The sequence below is a fragment of the Zingiber officinale genome, chromosome 3B, assembly GCF_018446385.1.
Source record: "Zingiber officinale cultivar Zhangliang chromosome 3B, Zo_v1.1, whole genome shotgun sequence".
Classification (NCBI taxonomy): domain Eukaryota; kingdom Viridiplantae; phylum Streptophyta; class Magnoliopsida; order Zingiberales; family Zingiberaceae; genus Zingiber; species Zingiber officinale.
In genome coordinates, this window is record NC_055991.1 from 63,593,056 (window position 1) to 63,618,737 (window position 25,682).

The 25,682-nt window shown below is 38.1% G+C and overlaps 1 long non-coding RNA gene across 1 annotated transcript; it reads left to right on the top strand.

Annotated features, from left to right (window-relative positions):
• The first annotated feature begins 23,406 nt into the window (after nt 1-23,406).
• Nucleotides 23,407-24,357, top strand: LOC121968328. The gene is made up of 3 exons (XR_006108065.1): nt 23,407-23,607; nt 23,697-23,762; nt 24,279-24,357. It is a non-coding gene; the product is annotated as an uncharacterized LOC121968328 (long non-coding RNA).
• The last annotated feature ends 1,325 nt before the right edge of the window (nt 24,358-25,682 follow it).

The window sequence follows — 25,682 nt, forward strand, 5'->3', positions numbered from 1 at the left end:
TACAGTTTACGTTCTTGAGTGAGAACTATTCTCAGATTCCTGTACCAGTCCAGGAAATTTGCTCCGTTGAGCTTGTCCTTCTTAAGGATAGATCGCAGAGAGAAAGTGTTCGTATTTGACGTCATGGTAATTCTACAACAGAAATAAATGCAGAAATAAGTATCATATTCTTAATCATTTAATTAGGCCTTTAACTAAATGATGCTCTCACTGAATTCTATAATTCATGTGGGACAAGATCCACATGATACTAACCCTTGAGTTAGCTTTGGTTACACCCAAGGCTTAGTATGATCGGTAGGTAATGATTACCAATTACATCTCTATGCAACTCTTGTTTATAAAATCAATATCCGCATTTATATTAAAACTCGAGTTAGCTTTGGCTAATACGCCCGAGAGTTAATATAGATGTGATTTTGACCTATCTTTTCCAACCGTTGGAAGAATGCCTATAGTTGACTCGATCTAACCGAGCAACTAGGAATACTCAATCTAATTGAGTTTGTATTTACCCATGCGTTGATAGGCGGGACCAAGATTGTCCCTCCGTACCCTACCAAGATAATATGTATTGCTCTGCTTTGGCAGATTCAACAATACATGTGATCGACGTAGTGATAGGTATCACGGCACGGTTAGGCATTTAGAGTTGGTTCGATCGAGATCTAATCTAATCGAAAAAGATGCATCTTGTGCAAGACTTAGATCTAATCTAATCGCAAGGGTGCATCATGTGCACGACTTAGATCTAATCTAATCGTAAGGCACTAATTAATTAATTACTTATTAAACATGCATCATATACATAAGCAATTAACTAATTAATCTATTTGTGATTTAGTCATGGCCCCACTATGATCTTCTCAAGCCAATGAGAAGATCGAATGGTCAACCTAGGGTCAACAGCTTCTCCAAGCTCCTCCCTTTGACCACCTTGTGTTGCTCGTGCCCGCCTTGGAACTCCGTCTCGTGTGGACCCTCCACCGCTCCAATTTGTACATTACAATTTAAAACTCGAGTTACATTCGAGTCTAAATCTAATTTACAACAAGAATATAAGAGAAAGGCACGACGCGCAGGTCGCGGAAAAATAAAAACATACAACACGCGCAAACACATAATGGCACGCAGACCGTATTATGAATTACAACACAATCCAATCATATTGGGTTTTTGGGCCATAACTATCACAAAATTAATATATAATTCAAAATTATATATTTTCATAATTTTCTATAATTTTAAAAATTAATTTTTTACAATTTTTACGAGTAAAATTTCCAGCGATCCCGTTTAGCGCCCCAACCCGCGATATAACCATCGCGAGGGTTCCTTTACAATCCAACAGCGCCTAAACTCGCTGTCCCAAAACGATTTGGGTCGAGACATTACCGTTTCGGAAAAATCTTCCCGGCAGGTTCGTTTTTAGCGGAGTAAATCCCCTTGCAGGGTTTGGGGCAGTACCCCTACCCACGATCTAACCATCGTGAGTTGCTCCTTTACGATCTAATGGCACCCAAGCCCGCTGTCCCAAACGGATTTGGGGCAAAACGAAGCCGTTTAAGGAAAAACTTCCCGGTAGCCGAAGCCTTCACTTCTACGGAAAAATTACCCATAAAAACATAAAAAACTAAATTTTACAGAAAATCACAGAAGGTTTAGTTTTCATAAAACCAAAAAATTAAACTCGTACAAGCCTTGCACGTGGCTCTGATACCACTGTTGGGTTTTTCGGGCCACGAAAACCGCTTTTCGTGTCACGGAAACCCCGAATCACCCAAAGCCGTAGATCCGTGCAAGGAAAATTTATGAAAAACTTACGAGTACGAGTTTACTATCTAGATCTACACTTAGATCTACATGTTTAGAAATTTACCCTTGTAGCGAAGCCCTTCGAGTTCCCGCTCGTCCAAACGGTGCCGGATCTCGAGAGTGTCAAAATGGACACTCCTCTAGAAGTATCCACACGAACTAATTAGGTGGAGAGAAACTAAACAAAGGTGTGCTAGCACCCTTGATCATCCACGGCAAGAAGAGGAGAGGGAGAGCTTGAGAGGAAGAAGATGCAATAATTATCACTTGAATGAAAATGAATCCATTTTCATTCAAATTGTGGCCGGCCACATTTCCCAAATGTAACCCCCTCATTAATGCATTAAGTTGTCATCAAAGAGGGAATGTAACCTCCATGAGGTGACACTCACTAGTAACTCCCATGAGGTGGCAACCATGATGATGTGGTGCATCATCATTGGTCCACATCAATGGCAACTCACCAATGAGGTAGCATAAAGTCAAGTCAAACTTGACTTTTAATCTTCCTCTCAAGTCAAGTCAAACTTGACCAAATCTCTTCTATGGTTGATTGAATCCAACCATTTGATTCAAGCCAATTTAATATAATGAATCTAATTCATTTAATTAAATTGATTCAATGAGTCAAAATCTAAATTAGACTCATTGAACACATGAATTAACTTGAGTCGAACTCAAGTTAGCCCAATTAGGATTACTCTTAATCCAATTTGATTCATCAAATGAATCTAATCCTCTTGGTTCATCATATGAACCTAATCTCCATCTAATTGTCCTAAGTGTGTGACCCTATAGGTTCTTGTAACGTTGGCAATGCCCTAAACCCATTTAGGAGCATAAGTAATGAGCGGTATCTAGCAACACATCATTACTACCCAAGTTACAAGAATGTCGAGATCCGACATCACCTTGTGACTACTAATTGTGACTTCTCACAAAATATGACAAGTGTCCTTCTATCCAAGACATCTAGATTGATCAAAGTGAGGCATAGACCGTGTCATCCTCTGACCAATCTAAATCTTAAACTCCAAGTATACTCACTAAATCAAATGAGCTCAATATCCTATATTGACTCATTTGGGCATGGCCATGCACTTCGTGGTCTCACTCTTTCAAGAATACCGATGTTGCTCCCGTCATATGGGAGGGATAGATCCCATCTACATCACTCACATCCCTCTGCATAATTCGTTATATACCCAGTAATCGCCTTTATAGTCCACCCAGTTACGGGTGACGTTTGACGAAACCAAAGTACATAACTTCTTATGTAGGGATCTATGGTGACTTCAGGTCTAAGGACTAGTAGTCATACTAATAGCCACATGAGAAAGTATATGACACTCATATAACGATCCATGATACTTTCTCATGGCGGGTCATTCAGTATACATTCTCCAATGCATACCCATGTGTCAACTTGATATCTCCATATCCATGACTTGTGAGATCAAGTGATCGAGTTGACCTACATGCTAGTCTTATTGCATTAACATTGTCCCTGAATGTTAATACTCGACTAGGAATGATTTAGAGTAGTGTTCCCTATATCATCTCACTATCGGTTCAACTAACCGATTGATATAGGTGAGAACCATCTACTCAAGGACATTATTATACTTAGTTTATTTGGCATCAATACAAGTAAGTATAATAACCAAAATCTAAATGCTTTTATTTATATAGAATATGATACAATAAGTCCAAAATATAATCATCAAATGATTGGCTCTAGGGTTCTAGCTAACACTATGAGCACAACGTCATCATGGTCAGACAAGATAAATGAGTATCTCTCAGGCTGACGATGTACCCTATCAGACCTGCGAAGAGGTATGTCTACTTGAACTGGTTGTTGTTCCTCAACTCTTTGTGGAACAACATTATCCACAACACTTTGTGGTTCCAGTTCAACTTCCATCGAGGCTTCAGTGCTATGGTCCGCATCTTGAACTTCTTCAAGATCGAACGTATTCCCACTAGTCTTTCTAGAAACAAAGTGTCTTTCTAGAAAGACCCCAGTCTTTGCCACAACTACCTTGTGCTGACTGGGAATGTAGAAGTAATATCCCTTAGTTTCCTTGGGATATCCAATAAAGTAGCACTTGTCAGATTTGGGTCCTAACTTGTCTGAGACTTGACGTCTAACATAAGCCTCACAACCCCAAATCCTCATAAAAGACACCTAGGCATCTCTCCCAGTCCATATCCTATATGGTGTCTTTATCACGACCTTGGATCGAACTCGGTTAAGTATAAAAGCTGTCGTGTCTAGAGCATAGCCCCAAAGGAATGTCGGAAGATCTGTGTGACTCATCATAGATCGTACCATATCTAATAGGGTACGATTCCTCCTTTCAGATACATCATTCCACTGTGGTGTTCCAGGAGGAGTGAGTTGGGATAGAATCCCACACTCAGCTAGATAGTCACGAAATTCATGGCTAAGGTATTCTCCACCTCGATCTGATCGAAGTATCTTAATACTCTTGCCAAGCTGGTTCTGTACTTCATTCTTGAATTCTTTGAACTCTTCAAAGGTTCTGACTTATGTGCCATCAGATACACATAACCATATCTACTGAAGTCATCAGTAAATGTGATGAAGTACCTATAACCGCCTCTAGCAGCGACATTGAAAGGGCCACATACATCACTATGTATGAGTCCTAACAAATCTGTCGCTCTTTTGCTGTGCCCACTAAAGGGAGTCTTGGTCATCTTGCCTAGTAGGCATGACTCGCACGTCTCATAAGATTCAAAATCAAATGAGTCCAACAAACCATCCTTATGGAGCTGGGATAAGCGCTTGTCATTTATATGACCTAAGCGACAGTTTGGTTCAGGTCATTTGACTTGAACCTCTTGGTATTTATGTTATAGATAGGGATTTCAAGGTCTAGAATGTAGAGTCCGTTCATCAGAGGTGCACTACAATAGAACATATCTTTTAAATAAACAGAACAACATTTGTCCTTAATTATAAAAGAGAAACGTTTCTTGTCCAAACAAGAACCGAAATTATGTTATTTGTTAATGCAGGCACATAACAACATTCATCTAATTCTAATACAAGCCCAGAGGGCAGAGATAGATGATAAGTCCCTACAACAACAACAGCAACTCATGCTCCATTGCCTACGCGTAGGTCTACCTCGCCCTTCGCCAATGCCCTGCTATTTCTCAGCGCCTGCACATTAGTACAAATGTGAGATGCACATCCGGTATCTAATACCCATGATGAAGAAATAGATAGATTGACTTCTATAACATATATACCTGAAGTGGAAGTCTCACTTATCTTCTTCTTAAGATCTTCCAGGTATACTTTGCAGTTCCTCTTCCAATGCCCGGTCTGACCGCAGTGGAAGTAGGTAGCATCCTTGACAACGCCTCCTTTAGGTTTCAGTGTCTTGCCTTTGCCCTTGACTTGAGACTTTACCTTAACTTTAGGCTTGCCCTTGCCCTTATATTTCTCTACCATCAGAATGGAGTTCGGCTTAACCTTCTTAAGGTTGAGCTCAGCAGTTCTTAACATGCTAAGTAGCTCGGACAGTGGCTTGTCAATTTTGTTCATATTGTAGTTTAGAACGAACTGACTATAGCTATCTACCAAGGATTGCAAGATCAGGTCAGTGGCCAGCTCTTGGCCAAGCGGGAATTCCAATCTCTGTAGGTTTTCTATGTACCCAATCATTTTGAGTACATATGAGCCTACGGGAGCCCCATCTGACATCTTGCACTGAAACAATGCCCTTGAGATCTCAAATCTCTCATGCCTCGCTTGTCCTTGATACAATTGACGAAGATGTTCAACCATATCGTAAGCGCTCATTAACTCGTGTTGCTTCTGAAGCTCAGAGTTCATGGTCGCGAGCATTAGACAGGACACATCTAATGCGTCATCTTGATGCTTCTTGTAATCATCTTTATCTGCTCGCATGGCATTGGCAGGAGGAGCCTCCGAAATGGGCTGCTCCAGAACGTACAACTTACGTTCCTGGGTGAGAACTATTCTCAAGTTCCTGTACCAGTCCAGGAAATTTGCTCCGTTGAGCTTGTTCTTCTCAAGGACAGAACGCAGGGAGAAGGAGTTCGTATTCGACGTCATGGTTATCTACAACAGAAAAATGCAGAAAATAAATATCATATTCTTTTAAATCATTTAATTAGGCCTTTAACTAAATGATGCTCCCACTGAATTCTATAATTCATGTGGGACAAGATCCACATCATACTAACCCTTGAGTTAGCTTTGGCTAATACACCCAAGATTTAGTATGATCGGTAGGTAACGATTTACCAATTACATCTCTATGCAACTCTTGTTTATAGGATCATTATCCGCAGTTATATTAAAACTTGAGTTAGCTTTGGCTAATACGCCCAAGAATTAATATAAATGTGATTTATGTCCTATCTTTCCAACCATTGGAAGAATACCTATAGTTGTACTTGATCCAACCGAGCAAACTAGGAATACTCAATCTAATTGAGTTTGTACTCACCCATGCGTTGATAAGTGGGACCAAGATTGTCCCTCCGTACCCTACCAAGATAATATGTGTTGCTCTGCTTTGGCAGATTCAACAACACATGTGATCGAGGTAGTGATAGGTATCACGGTACAGTAGGCATTAGAGTTGACGTGATTTAGATCTAATCTAAACGATGATGCATATCATATACTTGATAGATCTAATCTAATCGAAAAGGGTGCATCATGTGCACGACTTAGATCTAATCTAATCGTTAGACACTAATTAATTACTTAATCATGCATCACATATACACAAGCAATTAATTAAATTAATTCGTGATTAGTCATGGCCCTACTACGATCTTCTCAAGCCAATGAGAAGATCGGATGGTCAACCTAGGGTCAACAGCTTCTCAAGCTCCTCCCTTTGACCACCTTGTGTTGCTCGCGCCCTCCTCGTAACTCCGTCTCGAGTGGACCTTCCACAGCTCCAATTTTTTACATTACATTTTTGAAACTCGAGTTACATTTGAGTCTAAACTAATTTACAACAAGAATAAATAGAGAAAGGCACGACGTGCAGGTCGCGTATCAAAAATACAGCACACACAATCACATGATGGCACGTAGGCCGTATCATGAATTACAAAACAAAATATACCGATCCAATTGGGTCTTTTGGGTCATGACTATCACAAATTATACATAATTATAAATTATTTAATTTCCATAATTTTCTGTAATTTTAATACTAATTTTTACGAGTAAAATTTTCCGGCGGTCCCGTTTAGTCGTTTTTGACCGCAATCGCGGAACGAATCCCCTTGCGGGGCCAGGGGCAGCGCCCCTACCCGCGATCTAACCATCGCGAGGGTTTCTTAGCAATCCTACAGCGCCTTAGTCCACTGTCTCAAAAAGTTTTGGGGCGAAACCTTGCCGTTTCGAAAAAATCTTCTCGGTAGTCGAAGCCTACAAGTGTCATAACACTTGTGCTTCGCTTCTACGAGAAAAATACCCATAAAAACTCTAAAAATCAGAAATTTACAGAATGTTATAGTACTAAATTTTTTTCATACAAATAAAAACTAAACTCGTACAAGTTTCGCACGTGGCTCTGATACCACTGTTGGATTTTTCAGGCCGCGAAAACCGCTTTTCGCGTTGCGAAAACCCCGAAACTCCCAGCCACGGATCCGTGTGAAGTAAAAACTTTCGAAAGCATACGAGTACGAGTTTACAAAAACCTAGATCTACTCTAGATCTACAAAGAAGAAGAGCTTATACCTTTGATATGTGCCCTTTTCGTATCCCGCTCGTCGAAGGAGATGCCGAATCTCAAGTTGTCAAGGTAGACAACTCTCTATGCGTATCCACACGAACAACTCGATGGAAGGAGAACCTTTGAGTGTGCTAGCACTCCAAGAAGGTCTTGGCAATGGAGAGGAGAGGGAGAGAAGAATTGGAGCAAGGAAGAAGATGGAAGTTACTCACCAAAATGAAAACTCCTTTGAACCATAAGTGGCCGGCCAAAAATAAAGCATTTAAACCTCCATGGGATACCAAGAGTCACAACTCTTGGTCTCCCTCATGAGGTGGCATACACATATGCTAGTCTTGATGATGTGGAGAATCATCATTGGCCCACTCAATGCCAACTAACCAATGAGGTGGCATAAAGTCAAGTCAAACTTGAGTCTTCATCTTCCTCTCAAGTCAAGTCAAACTTGACTTAATCTCTCTCATGGTTGATCTAATCCAACCATTTAATTCAAGCCAATTTAATATAATGAATCTAATTCATTTAATTAAATTGATTCAATGAGTCATAATCTAAATTAGACTCATTGAACACATGAATCAACTTGAGTCCAACTCAATTAGCCCAATTAGGATTACTCTTAATCCAATTTGATTCATCAAATGAATCTAATCCTCTTGGTTCTGTTGGGTTTTTCGGGCCGCGAAAATTGCTTTTTCGCGTCGCGGAAACCCCGAAACTCCCTAGCCAACGGATCCGTGCAAAGAAAATTTCTTTGAAAAACTACGAGTACGAGTTTACCTAGATCTACACTTAGATCTACAAGGGAAAAAGGTTATACCTTTGAAGCGAAGCCCTTCGCAATCCCGCAAGTCCAAGGTACGCCGGATCTCAAGATTGTCAACGTAGACAATCCTCTAGAAGTATCCACACGAACAAGATGTGTTCTCTAACACACAAGGATGGAGAAGAGAGCACCACAAGTGTGCTAGCACTTTCTAGGGCTCTCGGATGGGAATGAAAAGAAAAAGGATAGAGAAGAGAAATAGAATGGATCTTATGAACACTCTTCTTCTTCTTCTATGTGACAATCACTCTACCTTTTTCTTCATGAAACTCAAACTCATTCACCTTCTTTCTTGCTTGAAAACTTTCGGCCAAGAGAAGAGGAGAGGGAGAGCTTGAGGAAAGCTTGAGGAGGAAGAAGATGCAATTAGCCTTGAATGGAAAATAATGCATCCCATTCATTTTGAGTGGCCAGCCACATCAAGAGTAACTCCTCTCATTAATGTGGCCGGCCACATTAAGTCCAAGAGAAGATGTAACTTCCATTAGGTGGCACAATCATGTATTAACTATGATGATGTGACACATCATCATTGGCCACTTAATGCCAAGTCACACATATGATGTGGCATAAAGTCAAGTCAAACTTGACTCTTCATCTTCCTCTTTAGTGAAGTCAAACTTGACTTAATCTCTCTCATGGTTGATCTAATCCAACCATTTAATTCAAGCTAATTTAATATAATGAATCTAATTCATTTAATTAAATTGATTCAATGAGTCATAATCTAAATTAGACTCATTGAACACATGAATTAACTTGAGTCCAACTCAATTAGCCCAATTAGAATTACTCTTAATCCAATTTGATTCATCAAATAAATTTAATCCTCTTGGTTCATCATATGAACCTAATCTCCATCCACTTGTTCTTTGTGTGTGACCCAATAGGTTCTTGTAACGTTGGCAATGCCCCTAAACTCATTTAGAAGCATAAGTAATGAGCGGTATCTAGCAATACATCATTACTACCCAAGTTACAAGAATGTTGAGATCCAACATCACCTTGTGACTACTAATTGTGACTCCTCACAATATATGACAAGTGTCCTTCTATCCTAGACATCTAGATTGATTAATGTGAGGCATAGATCGTGTCATCCTCTAATCAATCTAAATCTTGAACTCCAAGTAGACTCACTCAATCAAATGAGCTCAATATCTCATAATGACTCATTTGGGCATGGCCATGAACTTCGTGGTCTCACTCTATCAAGAATATCGATGTCTCTCCCATTATATAGGAGGGATAGATCCCATCTACATCACTCACATCCCTCTGCATAATTTGTTACATACCCAGTAATCGCCTTAATCGTCCACCCAGTTACGGGTGACGTTTGACGAAACCAAAGTACATAACTCCTTATGTAGGGAACCATGGTGACTTCAGGTCTAAGGACTAGTAGTCATACTAATATCCACATGAGAAAGTATATGACACTCATATAACGATCCATGATACTTTCTCATGGTGGGTCATTCAGTATACATTCTCTAATGCATACCCATGTGTCAACTTGATATCTCTATATCCATGACTTGTGAGATCAAGTCATTGAGTTGACTTACATGCTAGTCTTATTGCATTAACATTGTCCCTGAATGTTAATACTCGACTAGGAATGATTAAGAGTAGTGTTCCCTATATCATCTCACTATCGGTTCAGCTAACCGATTGATATAGGTAAGAACCTTTTACTCAAGGACGTTATTATACTTAGTTTATTTGGCACCAATACAAGTAAGTATAATAACCAATAACTAAATGCCTTTATTTATATAGAATATGATACAACAAGTCCATAATACAATCATCAAATGATTAGCTCTAGGGCTCTAGCTAACAATCTCTCACTAGCACTAGTGTCAATCAGTGTAGGCTCTAAGCCCCAATGACCTAGTTTGACCATCATGCTTCCTTTGTGCCAAAGCCTTGGTCAAGGGATCTGCGATGTTAGCCTCTGTGGGTACTCTGCAAATCTTTACATCTCCTCTCTCGATAATCTCTCGAATGAGATGGAAGCACCATAGTATGTGTTTGGTCCGCTGGTGTGAGCGAGGTTCCTTTGCCTGTGCTATAGCTCCATTGTTGTCATAATAGAGCTCAATGGGGTCAGTGATACTGGGAACCACCCCAAGTTCAGTGATGAACTTGCGGATCCAAACTGCCTCCTTTGCTGCCTCTGATGCAGCAATGTACTCGGTCTCTGTCATAGAATCAACTATTGTGTCCTGCTTCGAACTCTTCCAGCTCACAGCACCACCATTAATGCAAAATACGAACCCTGACTGTGATCGATAATCATCCTGGTCGGTCTGGAAGCTAGCATCACTGTAACCCTTTACAGCTAGCTCATCATTGCCTCCATATATCAAGAAATATTCTTTAGTCCTTCTTAAGTACTTAAGAATATTCTTGACCGCTATCCAGTGACTTTCACCTGGATCTGACTGGTATCTGCTCGTCATGCTCAAAGCATACGAGACATCAGGTCGAGTACATAGCATGACATACATGATAGATCCTATGGCTGAGGCATAAGGGATCTAATCCATGCAGTCTCTCTCCTCTCTAGAAGAGGGACATTGAGTCTTCGAAAGACTCACGCCATGTGACATCGGCAGAAATCCCTTCTTGGAGTTCTGCATGGCAAACCAAAGGAGTACCTTGTCAATATATGTACTCTAACTTAGGCCAAGCAATCTTTTAGATCTATCTCTATAGATCTGTATCCCTAGAATGCGGGATGCCTCACCTAAGTCCTTCATTGAGAAACATGTCCCTAGCCAAGTCTTGACAGACTGTAGCAAAGGGATGTCTTTCCCAATGAGTAGTATGTCATCCACATACAATATGAGGAAGACAATTATGTCCCCTACAACCTTCTTGTAGACACAAGGTTCATCTTCATTCTTGATGAAACCAAACTGTTTGATTACATCATCGAATCGAAGATTCTAGCTCCAAGAAGTTTGCTTTAGTCCATAAATGGACCTATGCAGCTTGCATACTCTGCTAGTATGCTTTGGATCTACAAAACCCTCAGGTTGTGTCATGTACACATCCTCGAGTAGGTTTCCTTTTAGAAACGTGGTTTTGACATCCATCTGCCAGATCTCGTAATCGTGGTAAGCTGCAATAGCAAGCATGATCCGAATGGACTTAAACATCGCTACTGGAGAAAAGATTTCATCATAGTCAATACCATGAATCTGCTTGAAACTTTTAGCTATCAAGCGACCCTTATAGATAAGTCCATCCATGTCAGTCTTTCTCTTAAAGACCCACTTACACCCTATGGGTTTTACCCCTTCAGGTGGATCAACCAAAGTCCATACTTGGTTGGTGTACATGGATTCCATTTCGGATCTCATGGCTTCTAGCCATTTCTCAGAATCTAGTCTCATCACAGCTTCCTGATAGGTGGTCGGCTCATCCTCTATGAGCATAACGTCATCATGGTCAGACAAGAGAAATGAGTATCTCTCAGGCTGATGACGTACCCTATCAGACCTGCGAAGAGGTATGTCTACTTGAACTGGTTGTTGTTCCTCAACTCTTTGTGGAATAACATCATCCACAATACTTTATGGTTCCAGTTGAACTTGCATCGAGGCTTCAATGCTAGGATCCGCATCTTGAACTTCTTCAAGATCGAATGTACTCCCTCTAGTCTTTCTAGAAACAAAGTCCCTTTCTAGAAATACTCCAGTCTTTGCCACAACTATCTTGTGCTGACTGGGAATGTAAAAGTAATATCCCTTAGTTTCCTTGGGATATCTTATAAAGTAGCACTTGTCATATTTGGGTCCTAATTTATCTGAGACTTGACGTCTAACGTAGGCCTCACATCCCCAAATCCTCATGAAAGACACTTGGACATCTCTCCCAGTCCATATCCTATATGGTGTCTTTATCACGGTCTTGGATGGAAATCGGTTGAGTATAAAAACTGCCGTGTCTAGAGCATAGCCCCAAAGGAATGTCGGAAGATCTGTGTGACTCATCATAGACTGTACTATATCTAATAAGGTACGATTCCTCCTTTCGGATACACCATTCCACTGTGGTGTTCCAGGAGGAGTGAGTTGGGATAGAATCCCACACTCAGCTAGATAGTCACGAAACTTATGGCTAAGGTATTCTCCACCTCGATCTGATCGAAGTATCTTAATACTCTTGCCAAGCTGGTTCTATACTTCATTCTTGAATTCTTTGAACTTTTCAAAGGATTCAGATTTATGTGTCATCAAGTACACATAATCATATCTACTGAAGTCATCAGTAAATGTGATGAAGTACCTATAACCGCCTCTAGCAGTGACATTGAAAGGGCCACATACATCACTATGTATAAGTCTAACAAATCAGTCGCTCTTTCGCCGTGCCCACTAAAGGGAGTCTTGGTCATCTTGCCTAGTAGGCATGACTCGCACGTCTCATAAGATTCAAAATCAAATGAGTCCAACAAACCATCCTTATGGAGCTGGGATAAGCGCTTGTCATTTATATGACCTAAGCGACAGTGCCAGAGATAGGTTTAGTTCAGGTCATTTGACTTGAACCTCTTAGTATTTATGTTATAGATAGGGCTTTCAAGGTCTAGAATGTAGAGTCCATTCATCAGATGTGCACTACAATAGAACATATCGTTTAAATAGACGGAACAACATTTGTTCTTTATTATAAACGAAAATCCTTTCTTGTCCAAACAAGAAACTGAAATTATGTTCTTAGTCAAGGTAGGCACATAACAACAATCATCTAATTCTAGTACAAGCCCATATGGTAGAGATAGATAGTAAGTTCCTACAGCAATAGCAGCAACCCGTGCTTCATTGCCTACTCGTAGGTCTACCTCACCCTTCATCAATGCCCTGCTATTTCTCAGCGCTTGTACATTAGTACAAATGTGCGAAGCACATCCGGTATCTAATACCCATGATGAAGAAATAGAGAGGTTGACTTCTATAACATGTATACCTGATGTAGAAATCTTATTTCTCTTCTTCTTAAGATCTTCCAGGTATTCTTTGGAGTTCCTCTTCCAGTGCCTTGCTTGTCCTTGATATAGGTGACAAAGATGTTCAACCATATCGTAAGCACCCATCAACTCATGTTGCTTCTGAAGCTCAGAGTTCATGGTCGCGAGCATAAGACAGGACACATCTAATGTGTCATCTTGATGCTTCTTGTAAGCATCTCGGTCTGCTCGCGTGGCAGTGGCAGGAGGAGCCTCCGAAATGGGCTGCTCCAAAACATACAGTTTACGTTCTTGGGTGAAAACTATTCTCAGGTTCCTGTACCAGTCCAGAAAATTTGCTCCGTTGAGCTTATCCTTCTTAAGGATATAACGCAGAGAGAAGTTGTTCGTGTTTGACGTCATGGAAATTCTACAACAGAAATAAATACAGAAATAAATATCATATTCTTTTAAATCATTTAATTAGGCCTTCAACTAAATGATGCTCCCACTGAATTCTATAATTCATGTGGGACAAGATCCACATCATACTAACCCTTAAGTTAGCTTTGGCTAATACGCCCAAGATTTAGTATGATCGGTAGGTAACGATTACCAATTACATCTCTATGCAACTCTTGTTTATAGGATCATTATCCGCAGTTATATTAAAACTTGAGTTAGCTTTGGCTAATACGCCCAAGAATTAATATAAATGTGATTTATGTCCTATCTTTCCAACCGTTGGAAGAATGCCTATAGTTGTACTCGATCCAACCGAGTTAACTAGCTAATCAATCTAATTGAGTTGTACTCACCCATGCGTTGATAGGCAAGACCAAGATTGTCCCTCCGTACCCTACCAAGATAATATGTGTTGCTCTACTTTGGCAGATTCAACAACACATGTGATCGAGGTAGTGATAGGTATCACGGCACGATAGGCATTAGAGTTGACGTGATTTTGATCTAATCTAAACGTCGATGTTGTATCATATACTCGATATAGATCTAATCTAATCGATAAGGTGCATCTTGTACACGATGTAGATCTAATCTAATCGTAAGGGTGCATCTTGTGCATGATTTAGATCTAATCTTAATCGTTAGGCACTAATTAATTACTTAATTAAACATGCATCACATACACAAGTAATTAACTAAATTTTGTGATTATGTCATGGCCCTACTACGATCTTCTCAAGCCAATGAGAAGATCGGATGTTCAACCTAAGGTCAGCAGCTTCTCAAGCTCCTTCCTTTGACCACCTCGTGTTGCTCGCGCCCTCCTCGTAACTCCGTCTCGAGTGGACCTTCCACCGGCACACACAAACACATGACGGCACGCAGGCCATATTATAAATTACAACACAAATCCAATCATATTGGGGTCTTTTTTGGGTCATGACTATCACAAAAATAATATATAATTCAAAATTATATATTTTCATAATTTTCTGTAATTTTTCATAAGTTTTACAATTTTTATGAGTAAATTTTTCCCGACGGTCCCGATTAGCGATTTCGGGCGTAATCGCGGAGCAAATCCCCTTGCGGGGTTAGGGGCAGTACCCCTACCCGTGATCTAACCATCGCGAGTTGCTCCTAAGCGATCCTACAGCATGTTAGCTCGCTGTCCCAAAAAGTTTTGGGTCGAAACATTGCCGTAACAGAAAAATCTTCTCGATAGTCGAAGCCTACAAGCGTCTAAACACTTGTGCTTCGCTTCTACAAGAAAAATACCCTTTAAAACTATAAAAATCATGAAATTACAGAAATTCACAGAATTTTTATAATTCATAAAAACCAAAATAAAATCGTACACACCTTCACACGTGGCTCTGATACTACTGTTGGATTTTTCGGGCCGTGAAAATCGCTTTTTCGCGTCGCGGAAACCCCGAAACTCCCTAGCCAACGGATCCGTGCAAAGAAATTTTTTTTGAAAAACTACGAGTACGAGTTTACCTAGATCTACACTTAGATCTACAAGGGAAAAAGGTTATACCTTTGAAGCGAAGCCCTTCGCAATCCCGCAAGTCCAAGGTACGCCGGATCTCAAGATTGTCAACGTAGACAATCCTCTAGAAGTATCCACACGAACAAGATGTGTTCTCTAACACACAAGGATGGAGAAGAGAGCACCACAAGTGTGCTAGCTCTTTCTAGGGCTCTCGGATGGGAATGAAAAGAAAAAGGATAGAGAAGAGAAATAGAATGGATCTTATGAACACTCTTCTTCTTCTTCTATGTGACAATCACTCTACCTTTTTCTTCATGAAACTCAAAATCATTCACCTTCTTTCTTGCTTGAAAACTTTCGGCCAAGAGAAGAGGAGAGGGAGAGCTTGAGGAAAGCTTGAGGAGGAAGAAGATGCAATTAGCCTTGAATGAAAAATAATGCATCCCATTCATTTTGAGTGGCCGGCCACATCAAGAGTAACTCCTCTCATTAATGTGGCCGGCCACATTAAGTCCAAGAGAAGATGTAACTTCCATTAGGTGGCACAATCATGTATTAACTATGATGATGTGGCACATCATCATTGGCCACTTAATGCCAAGTCACACATATGATGTGGCATAAAGTCAAGTCAAACTTGACTCTTCCTCTTCCTCTCAAGTCAAGTCAAACTTGACTTAATCTCTCCCATGGTTGATCTAATCCAACCATTTAATTCAAGCTAATTTAATATAATGAATCTAATTCATTTAATTAAATTGATTCAATGAGTCATAATCTAAATTAGACTCATTGAACACATGAATCAACTTGAGTCCAACTCAATTAGCCCAATTAGAATTACTCTTAATCCAATTTGATTCATCAAATGAATCTAATCCTCTTGGTTCATCATATGAACCTAATCTCCATCCACTTGTTCTTTGTGTGTGATCCAATAGGTTCTTGTAACGTTGGCAATGCCCCTAAACTCATTTAGAAACATAAGTAATGAGCGATATCTAGCAATACATCATTACTACCCAAGTTACAAGAATGTTGTGATCCAACATCACCTTGTGACTACTAATTGTGACTCCTCACAATATATGACAAGTGTCCTTCTATCCTAGACATCTAGATTGATTAATGTGAGGCATAGACCGTGTCATCCTCTAATCAATCTAAATCTTAAACTCCAAGTAGACTCAATCAAATGAGCTCAATATCTCATATTGACTCATTTGGGCATGGCCATGCACTTCGTGGTCTCACTCTATCAAGAATATCGATGTCTCTCCCGTTATATAGGAGGGATAGATCCCATCTACATCACTCACATCCCTCTGCATAATTTGTTACATACCCAGTAATCGCCTTTATCGTCCACCCAGTTACGGGTGACGTTTGACGAAACCAAAGTACATAACTCCTTATGTCGAGAACCATGGTGACTTCAGGTTTAAGGACTAGTAGTCATACTAATAGCCACATGAGAAAGTATATGACACTCATATAACGATCCATGATACTTTCTCATGGCGGGTCATTCAGTATACATTCTCTAATGCATACCCATGTGTCAACTTGATATCTCTATATCCATGACTTGTGAGATCAAGTCATCGAGTTGACCTACATGCTAGTCTTATTGCATTAACATTGTCCCTGAATGTTAATACTCGACTAGGAATGATTAAGAGTAGTGTTCCCTATATCATCTCACTATCGGTTCGGCTAACCGATTGATATAGGTAAGAACCTTCTACTCAAGGTTGTTATTATACTTAGTTTATTTGGCACCAATACAAGTAAGTATAATAACCAAAAACCAAATGCCTTTATTTATATATAATATGATACAACAAGTCCATAATACAATCATCAAATTATTGGCTCTAGGGCTCTAGCAAACAGGTTCATCATATGAACTAATCTCCATCTAATTGTCCTTAGTGTGTGACCCTATAGGTTCTTATAACGTTGGCAATGCCCCTAAACCCATTTACGAGCATAAGTAATGAGCGGTATCTAGCAACACATCATTACTACCCAAATTACAAGAATGTCGAGATCCAACATCACCTTGTGACTACTAATTGTGACTCCTCACAATATATGACAAGTGTCCTTCTATCCTAGACATCTAGATTGATCAATGTGAGGCATAGACCGTGTCATCCTCTGATCAATCTAAATCTTGAACTCCAAGTAGACTCACTAAATCAAATGAGCTCATTATCTCATATTGACTCATTTGGGCATGACCATGCACTTCATGGTCTCACTCTATCAAGAATATCGATGTCGCTCCCGTCATATAGGAGGGATAGATCCCATCTACATCACTCACATCCCTCTGCATAATTCGTTACATACCCAGTAATCGCCTTTATAGTCCACCCAGTTACGGGCGACGTTTGACGAAACCAAAGTACATAACTCCTTATGTAGGGATCCATGGTGACTTCAGGTCTAAGGACTAGTAGTCATACTAATAGCCACATGAGAAAGTATATGACACTCATATAATGATCCATGATACTTTCTCATGGCGGGTCATTCAGTATACATTCTCCAATGCATACCCATGTATCAACTTGATATCTCTATATCCATGACTTGTGAGATCAAGTCATCGAGTTGACCTACATGCTAGTCTTATTGCATTAACATTGTCCCTAAATGTTAATACTCGACTAGGAATGATTAAGAGTAGTGTTCCCTATATCATCTCACTATCGGTTCAACTCACCGATTGATATAGGTGAGAACCGTCTACTCAAGGACGCTATTATACTTAGTTTATTTGGCACCAATACAAGTAAGTATAATAACCAAAACACATGCCTTTATTTATATAAATATGAATATGATACAATAAGTCCATAATAGAATCATCGAATGATTGACTCTAGGGCTCTAACTAACAATCCTATCCCTTCCGCGTCGGAGACAATAGCTTCCACGGCTTGCGTTGCTTATCCACCCGAAGACGCCTTTAAGCTCCATGGAAGACGCCTTCCATCAGTTGTCCAAGGCACCTTCAGCACTCTTGGAAGGCGCCTTCTGCCCTACTTCCTGCGTAGTTGCAGCCAAGATGGCTGAGGTGCCTCCAATAGCCCCGGAGGTGCCTCAGACATTGTTCATCCAAGTCAAACACTCCCAATCCATTTCTTGCAAAATACGTTAGTCCAAGAAACCAACCATACCCCGTAAAACAAAGTTAGACATGAAAAATAAAGCATTTGACAGTCTTCGGACTGTCGAGTTTCTCGAAACCCCTAGGTCGAACCAACACCTACTGTTCCCTCACCAAGGAACGCGCCCTCACCTACTCCTCTCAGGAGAATTTACCTGTTGCCAGATTGGTCCTCCAAACCAACTGGACTTTCTGCCTAGGGTACCACCCCCTAGGGTTTTCCATAGCCTAGGGTTACCACCCTCTAGGGTTTTCCACAACCTAGGATTACCACCCTGTAGGACCTAGTGTTACCACCCCCTAGGATTTTCTACCTGCCTAACCGCAGCTAGGACTTTCTATCACCTAGGGTTACCGGCCCCTAGGACCTAGGGTTACCACCTCCTAGGATTTTCTATCTGCCTAGAATCCACTAGGACTTTTACCTAAGAGTACTTAGGACTTTCCTGCAAGCTTATTCAAACTTGTTAGATCACAAATAATCTTAACTTTGAACCCTTTGCCATTATCAAAACCTAGGTTTGATTGTCTAATACTTCCACACCAACAATCTCCCCCTTTTTGATTATAGAAACAAAATTCAAAGTTAAGTAAAACATAACTCGAAAAAGAAAGACAATTTGTAGAACATAAATACGCATAAGTTAAAAGGATGCAATATCAAGTGCAATTAAAAAGATGCAATATTTAGAACAACTTAATCACTTAAGTTATAGCTCCCCCTTAATCACTTAGCTTTCACTTAAGTTAAGTACTTAACTTTCACTTTTCTTTAATTACTTAACTTTCATTTCTTTCTCCCCCTTTGCCATATATCAAAAAAATAGTTGAAATAATTTAAACCAGATCGAGTTTTTGGAAAAAAAAATGTTTAGTTAAAAATTTGAGAAAACTCATAGTTAAAAATTTTAATTCCTGATAAAAGTTTTAAAAAAATGTAGCTTAAGTACTTAGCTTAAAAAGGATTCCTTGTGATAAAAGATTAGTCTTTAAACAAATTTAGATTTAGTACTTAGCTTTTTAAACAAACAATTTAGCTAAACTTAGTTTTGGAAATAATTGTTTTGAAAAACCACTTAGCTAAATTAGAAATGCTCTTTGAAAATGCTTAGCTTTTCAAAACAACTTTGTCAAGTACTTAGATTTTTGAAAACCTTTTGATAAAAAGATTTCTTGTAAAACTTTTGAAGAACTTTTGATAATTGTTTTGATAAAAACTTGGTTTTAAAAGAGTGTGATAAAACATTTAACCTTAAAATGAATTTCTTGTAAAAAAAAATTCTGATAAAAGCTTAGTTTAAAAAATAATTGATCAAAACTTAGTTAAGTATTTAGCTTAAAAATAATTTTGTTTAAACACTTGGTTTAAAAACAAAATAATTTTGTCTAAACACTTAGCTTAAAAAAAATTTTATTTAATCACAAGAAAAAATAAAACCAGAGCTTTCTTTTTCAAAAATACTTATAATTTGAAATTTTGAAAAAGAATACTTTAACTTTCAAGGATATTTAACTTGGCTATTTTCACTCCCCCTTAATGTCAAAAACTTCTTTAAGTTTTAAAGTCCTAGAGTCCAAGCATGAGTAACAACATATTTTCAAACTTTAAATATCTTCTTTTAAACAAATGTCTAACCTTTAGCTACTAGCTATTTACCATGAGGTAGTAGCTTTCACTTGGTTAGTCAAATTAAGTAAGTGTTCCAGTTAGTTTGACTAAACATGGATAACTTAATTTGATTAATTTGATTTTGATATTTACTGCCCAGACTTATGTTGATGCACTGACATAAGTATTTTGAAGTCCAGATAGTACCCTATGCATCTCACACCATTTTATGTGTTTTTATGCACAAGTAAGGTAATCCTAGTGTGCTTGTGAGATGCTCTGGCTGAGACATAGGGGAACATGCTTTCTAGAGGGTAGATACCTAGGCTAAGCCCAATCTTTTGAAAATCTAAAAAAGTAGAATTTTGAAAATATTTTTCCTAGAATTTTAAAACCAAGATAAAAAAATTATAATTTTTGAAATAGGAATATTTTTGAAAGTAAACTCTATTCTACTAAGCACATCCCTATTTGTCTTCTAAGTGCACTGAACTCAAGTTTAGGTAAGGGTTTCATGAAAATATCAGCCAGATTTGACTTTGACTCAACATAGTTAAGTACAATGTCACCCTTAGCTACATGATCCCTTATAAAGTGATGTTTCACTTCTATGTGTTTAGTCCTTGAGTGTTGGATTAGATTTTTTGTTAAGTTAATTGAACTTATATTATCAATTAAAATTTTTGTATTTTTATATTCTAATTAATAGTCCTTTAAGGTATGCATCATCCATAATAGTTGGGATGCACATTCTCCCCATGGCTATGTACTCTGTTTCAGTAGTGGATAAAACAACATAGTGTTACTTTCTGCTTGATCAACTTACTAGGCACTTACCTAGAAATTGACAGTTTTCACTTGTGTTTTTTTATCTAGTTTGCACTCGACATAGTCTGAGTCAGAATAGCCAATTAGGTCAAAGATGCTAGTCCTAGGGTACCAAAGTCCTACATTTAAGATTCTTTTAATGTATCTAAGTATTCTTTTAACATTTGTTAGGTGTGATTCTTTTGCACAAGATTGGTACCTAGCACACATACCTACTACAAACAGAATATTAGGTCGACTTGCAGTTAGGTATAATAGACTTCATATAGCACTTTAATAATATTTTAAGTCTACTGATTTTCCTTCTAAGTCAGAGTCAATTTTAACATTAGTTGTCGTTGGGGTATTTATATTTTTAGAATTTTTCATGCCAAATTTTCTAATTAGTTCCTTAGCATATTTTGTTTGAAAAATGTATATTCCTTCTTTGGTTTGTTTAATTTGTAAGCCTAAGAAAAAGTTAAGTTCCCCAACTAAGCTCATTTCAAATTCACTTTCCATTAATTTGGTAAATTCTTTTAGAAATTTACACTACAAGAAAATTGGGATTTTACAACACTTAAAAGACAATGCTTTTTTTAAAAAGCGTTGTCTTTTTCTTTTTAACAATGCTTTTAGTGAAAAACGTTATCTATTTCTTTATTTTCTTACTAATAGACAACGCTTTTTTAAAAATTGTTGTCTATTAGTGATTTTTATGGGTCAAACACAACGGTTTTTGGAAAGTGTTGTCTATTAGCATTTTTTTAGTGTCTACGACAACGATTTTTAAAAAGCGTTGTCTATTATCAAGCCCTCATCTAAATCTGGGATGATCTGAACCATTGGATGCAACTAAGGAGTAAAAAAACCCTTAGGTTTTACTCGCACCCACCTATCTTCCCGAACCCCTCTCACAACTCCTCATCTCACATGCTAGATCTCCATCCAACTTCTCCTCTCACGCCCTCTCCTTCCAACCCCTCTCCGGCAAACCTCTCTCCCCAAACCTCTCCTCTGAACTCCTCTCCGTCAAGACCGCGGGCAAAATTTCCTCACCTTATTCCTTCACTTCTTCGTCAAATAGAAAATGCCCTAATCTCTTCGCCTCCGTCGCCTCATTCACGCTTCCTTCACACTGCCAGATCTCTTTGACCCCACCTTCGTCAAGCGACAGATCTCGGCGCTGAAGCGATCGACCATGGCAGATCGACCCATCTCTTTGCCTCCTTCGCCCCCGACACTGAGGCGACTCGTATAAGCACGACCATATTCAATTGCGCACAATCCGTTGTCTTTTGGTATGCTACTGTAACCCCAATGATTCTTTGTCCTGGTACCTTTTAAGTTGTTCCTCCAAGCCTTGAAACTCCACTCTCTATTTGTTCTAGTTCACATGTTCTTAGACTCTGAGATCAATGGAATGGAAAAGCTATAAGTTTTGTGGTTATGTTTTTGGTAGCTTCCTTGTGAGAATTTGAGACCTTTTGTGAAATTTTGAGATCTTTCTCAAGCTCCCTTCTTTGGTCTTGTTCCTTTTTCCTTGTTTTAAGTAGCTTAATGTGTTTGATAATTTTCTTTTGAAAGTTCATTTAGAGAAGTGACTTATCATACATCCGAAAGAATTCAGAAAGATATTCACAAAGCATGACTAGGGCCTTTTTTGTTGTTGTTGTTGTTGTAGGTTTCATTTAGCTAGTAGCGTAGGTGTTCAAAATGTGAGGTTGACAGTGATAACATTTTAGGCCAGCAATTGATATTGTTTCATTATTGGTGTGATTGCCCTATTTTAGTCATTGTAAGAATTCCAACTTTCAAGTAATTCCTAAGAAGGTTCTCAAATATGTTATTTGCCACTGTATATGGTTGTCTCATATTAAGAGTTGGGAAGTTGTGGGAATGGACTGCTGCTCTGTAATGAATTTGGTCAGACAAATGAACAATCTTCTCCTATACCTACTGTGTCTATTTTTATGTACAATGAAGGTCTATATCCTTTCATAGGTCACAAAAAAAATTAGCTCCTTGTTTGGATATTTAACAATTTATTTCTTTCACTGAGCATGAGCTTGTCTGACTTTGGCAGTTCCTGACTATATACTACAAGATGAAGTTCAGGCTCAGGACTTGTTGTCTCTAGTGCAGGCGGAAGGAAATGACACAGTAGAGAATTTTAGCAACCCTAAGCACCACAACAACTTCCAGTTTTGGATGAACGATTAGGTGAATCTTTTGCTGAAGAGACTATGCTATATCCAATTGCCTTGGAGACCACAAGAGAATTATAGGCTTTGTATTTTCTTTCTGAAAATTATTTGGACAATCCTCAAATGTTCAACTTTCAGTAACTGGTATGCAATGATTATGTTATCTTGGCCACTATTCTGTGTTTCTTCCTTAATACTTAAGTAGTTTTTGATTTTGTTGAACATTTAGGCTGTGTATCAATTCAATTGCTTCTATATTCTTTATGTTTTCACCTGGAATTTATTTGCTCTAGTGAAAAGGTCTTAATTTAAGCTTGTTTGAGAATAGTATTTGTTTTGGTCTCAGTTGATTCCAGATCTGTTTATGTTGGAAATCTTCCTTCATCTATCTCGACTTCAGACCTTGAGCAAGTCTTTAAAAATTTTGGTAAATTGAGACTAGATGGTGTTTTTATTAGAAGCCGGAAGGTTGATTCCATTTAGCTTGTTGTACTATTTTGATTTAGTTTTATGCATCTTGATTAATTTTTAACTCAATAATACATGCAAATTTGCAGGAGTCTGATGTTTTTTATGCTTTCATTGAATATCAAGATGCCATTGGTGTACAAAATGCACTTAAGGTATGTGATCTTCCTTAAGTTTATTCTCACAAGTATCAGAGTATATCAACTCTATATAGTAGTATTTTGCAGTATCCTTGATTATTACAAGTCTAGTCTGCACCAGTATGATCACGTGTTGAAATCAGTATCTGCCTATTGAGTGTACATGCTTTTATGCAGCTTCTATATCTTTATTTCTTCTTGTTTATAAAACCAGTTTTGAGATCTGACATATTTTACCGATGATATTTGCACATAAATCTCCACTATAAAATTTCAGATCTATTTATGTTCCAGCTCTGTAAATCTCTACATTAATATATTTGATCCACATTATTATTTACCAAGTGTTTTTTACTTTTGTAAACTATTTCTAGATTCATATCCTTGTATCTTGTTAGCATACTTTGTTTTTTACTTCAGAATTCTTATATTGAGGACAGCTTGATTTTGCTTAAGATAAATTTAAGTTCTCGTTGTATGTTGAGGATTCTCTCAAATTACATACTTCACATACTGGCTTTTCATTTTCAGGCATCTCCAATACAGTTAAATGGGAGATTGATTCATGTCGAGGGGAGAAGACCTAATAACAGTGTATCACGAGGAAGTAAGTCCCAGTTTCAGACACCTCTCTTTTGAAACTACTTAAATGCTCAAATTTGAGAAAGAATTAAATATATACATCATTGCTTTTCTTATTATAACTATGACCGGATTTTTGTTTGGATCATATGATTTTATGTGGCCATTTTTCAAAATGTGAAATTTGCTATGTTATTCCAATTCATTCAACATGGGTATCTGTGTATAGATTCCAACATGGCAAAAACAATAATAGAAAGCAGTATGTAAAGAATGAAGTGGCTCTCTATTTACACCTTTCAAAGTCTACAATGTATGTTTAGTATAAAATGTACCCAATGCTTGTTACTTTGATCCATGGCACACATAGTTCATGTAAGAATTCAAATGAAATATATGCTGTTCTTTTAGAACTGCATCTCCAATTATGTATTTAGGTCTAGTACTGCATCTCCAATTATGCTATTCTTTTTGCCATATTTCCATGGCGGAAACAAAGTAGCACATGTATTTTTCATTTGCTCTATTACCCATCATTTTATGCTTAATTCTTTTTCTCTTAAAAATTATTGTATGGTGTAAACTGTGACCTTTGTTTTCATCTTTTACCATCGAAAATTTCTTTTGCATAATACTGATGGTATTGTTTTCTGTGACAGATACACAGTGGTAGGTGTTTTGTCCCAGTCTCAAGCCGACAATCCTTTTTGATCAGTATATCTAGTAGAAGTAAGCATGCAGATTGTTGTCTTCAAGGTCGGCTAGCTATTTTGTGCTTTTTTGTTTTAAATTCGAATGTCACTATCTACTTTGAAACAGAACTATTTAGTCTTTGTGTATAGTTGAATTCTCCTATAAATACTAATACTTTGTAGTTGAATTCTATTGTTTTGGTATGAGTTTGAAATCATTAGCCGAGCTAATTAAATGCTATTTTATATGTCAAATTTGAATCAGAACATGGTAAAAGAAAATTAATAGTTTTGTAAATATAAAAAAATGATTTTGTAAATAGATTTTTTAATTTTTTTTAATTTTTTATTTTAAGAAGATAACGCTTTTAAAGCGTTGCAACAATGTTGTCTTTGCGAAAAACAACAACGCTTTTAAATAATGATGTTTTCGCAAAAAAGACAACGTTTTTAAAGCGTTGCAAAAGTGTTGTCTTTGCAAAAAAAACAACAACGTTTTTAAAGCGTTGCAAAAATGTTATCTTTGCTACAAATGACAACGTTTTTAAAGCGTTATCGTTGAGCGGACTTTTAACAACAGTATTTTAACAACGCTTTTTCACCAACAAAGACAACGCTTTAAAAGCGTTGTCTATTAGCATTTTTCTTGTAGTGAATTAGT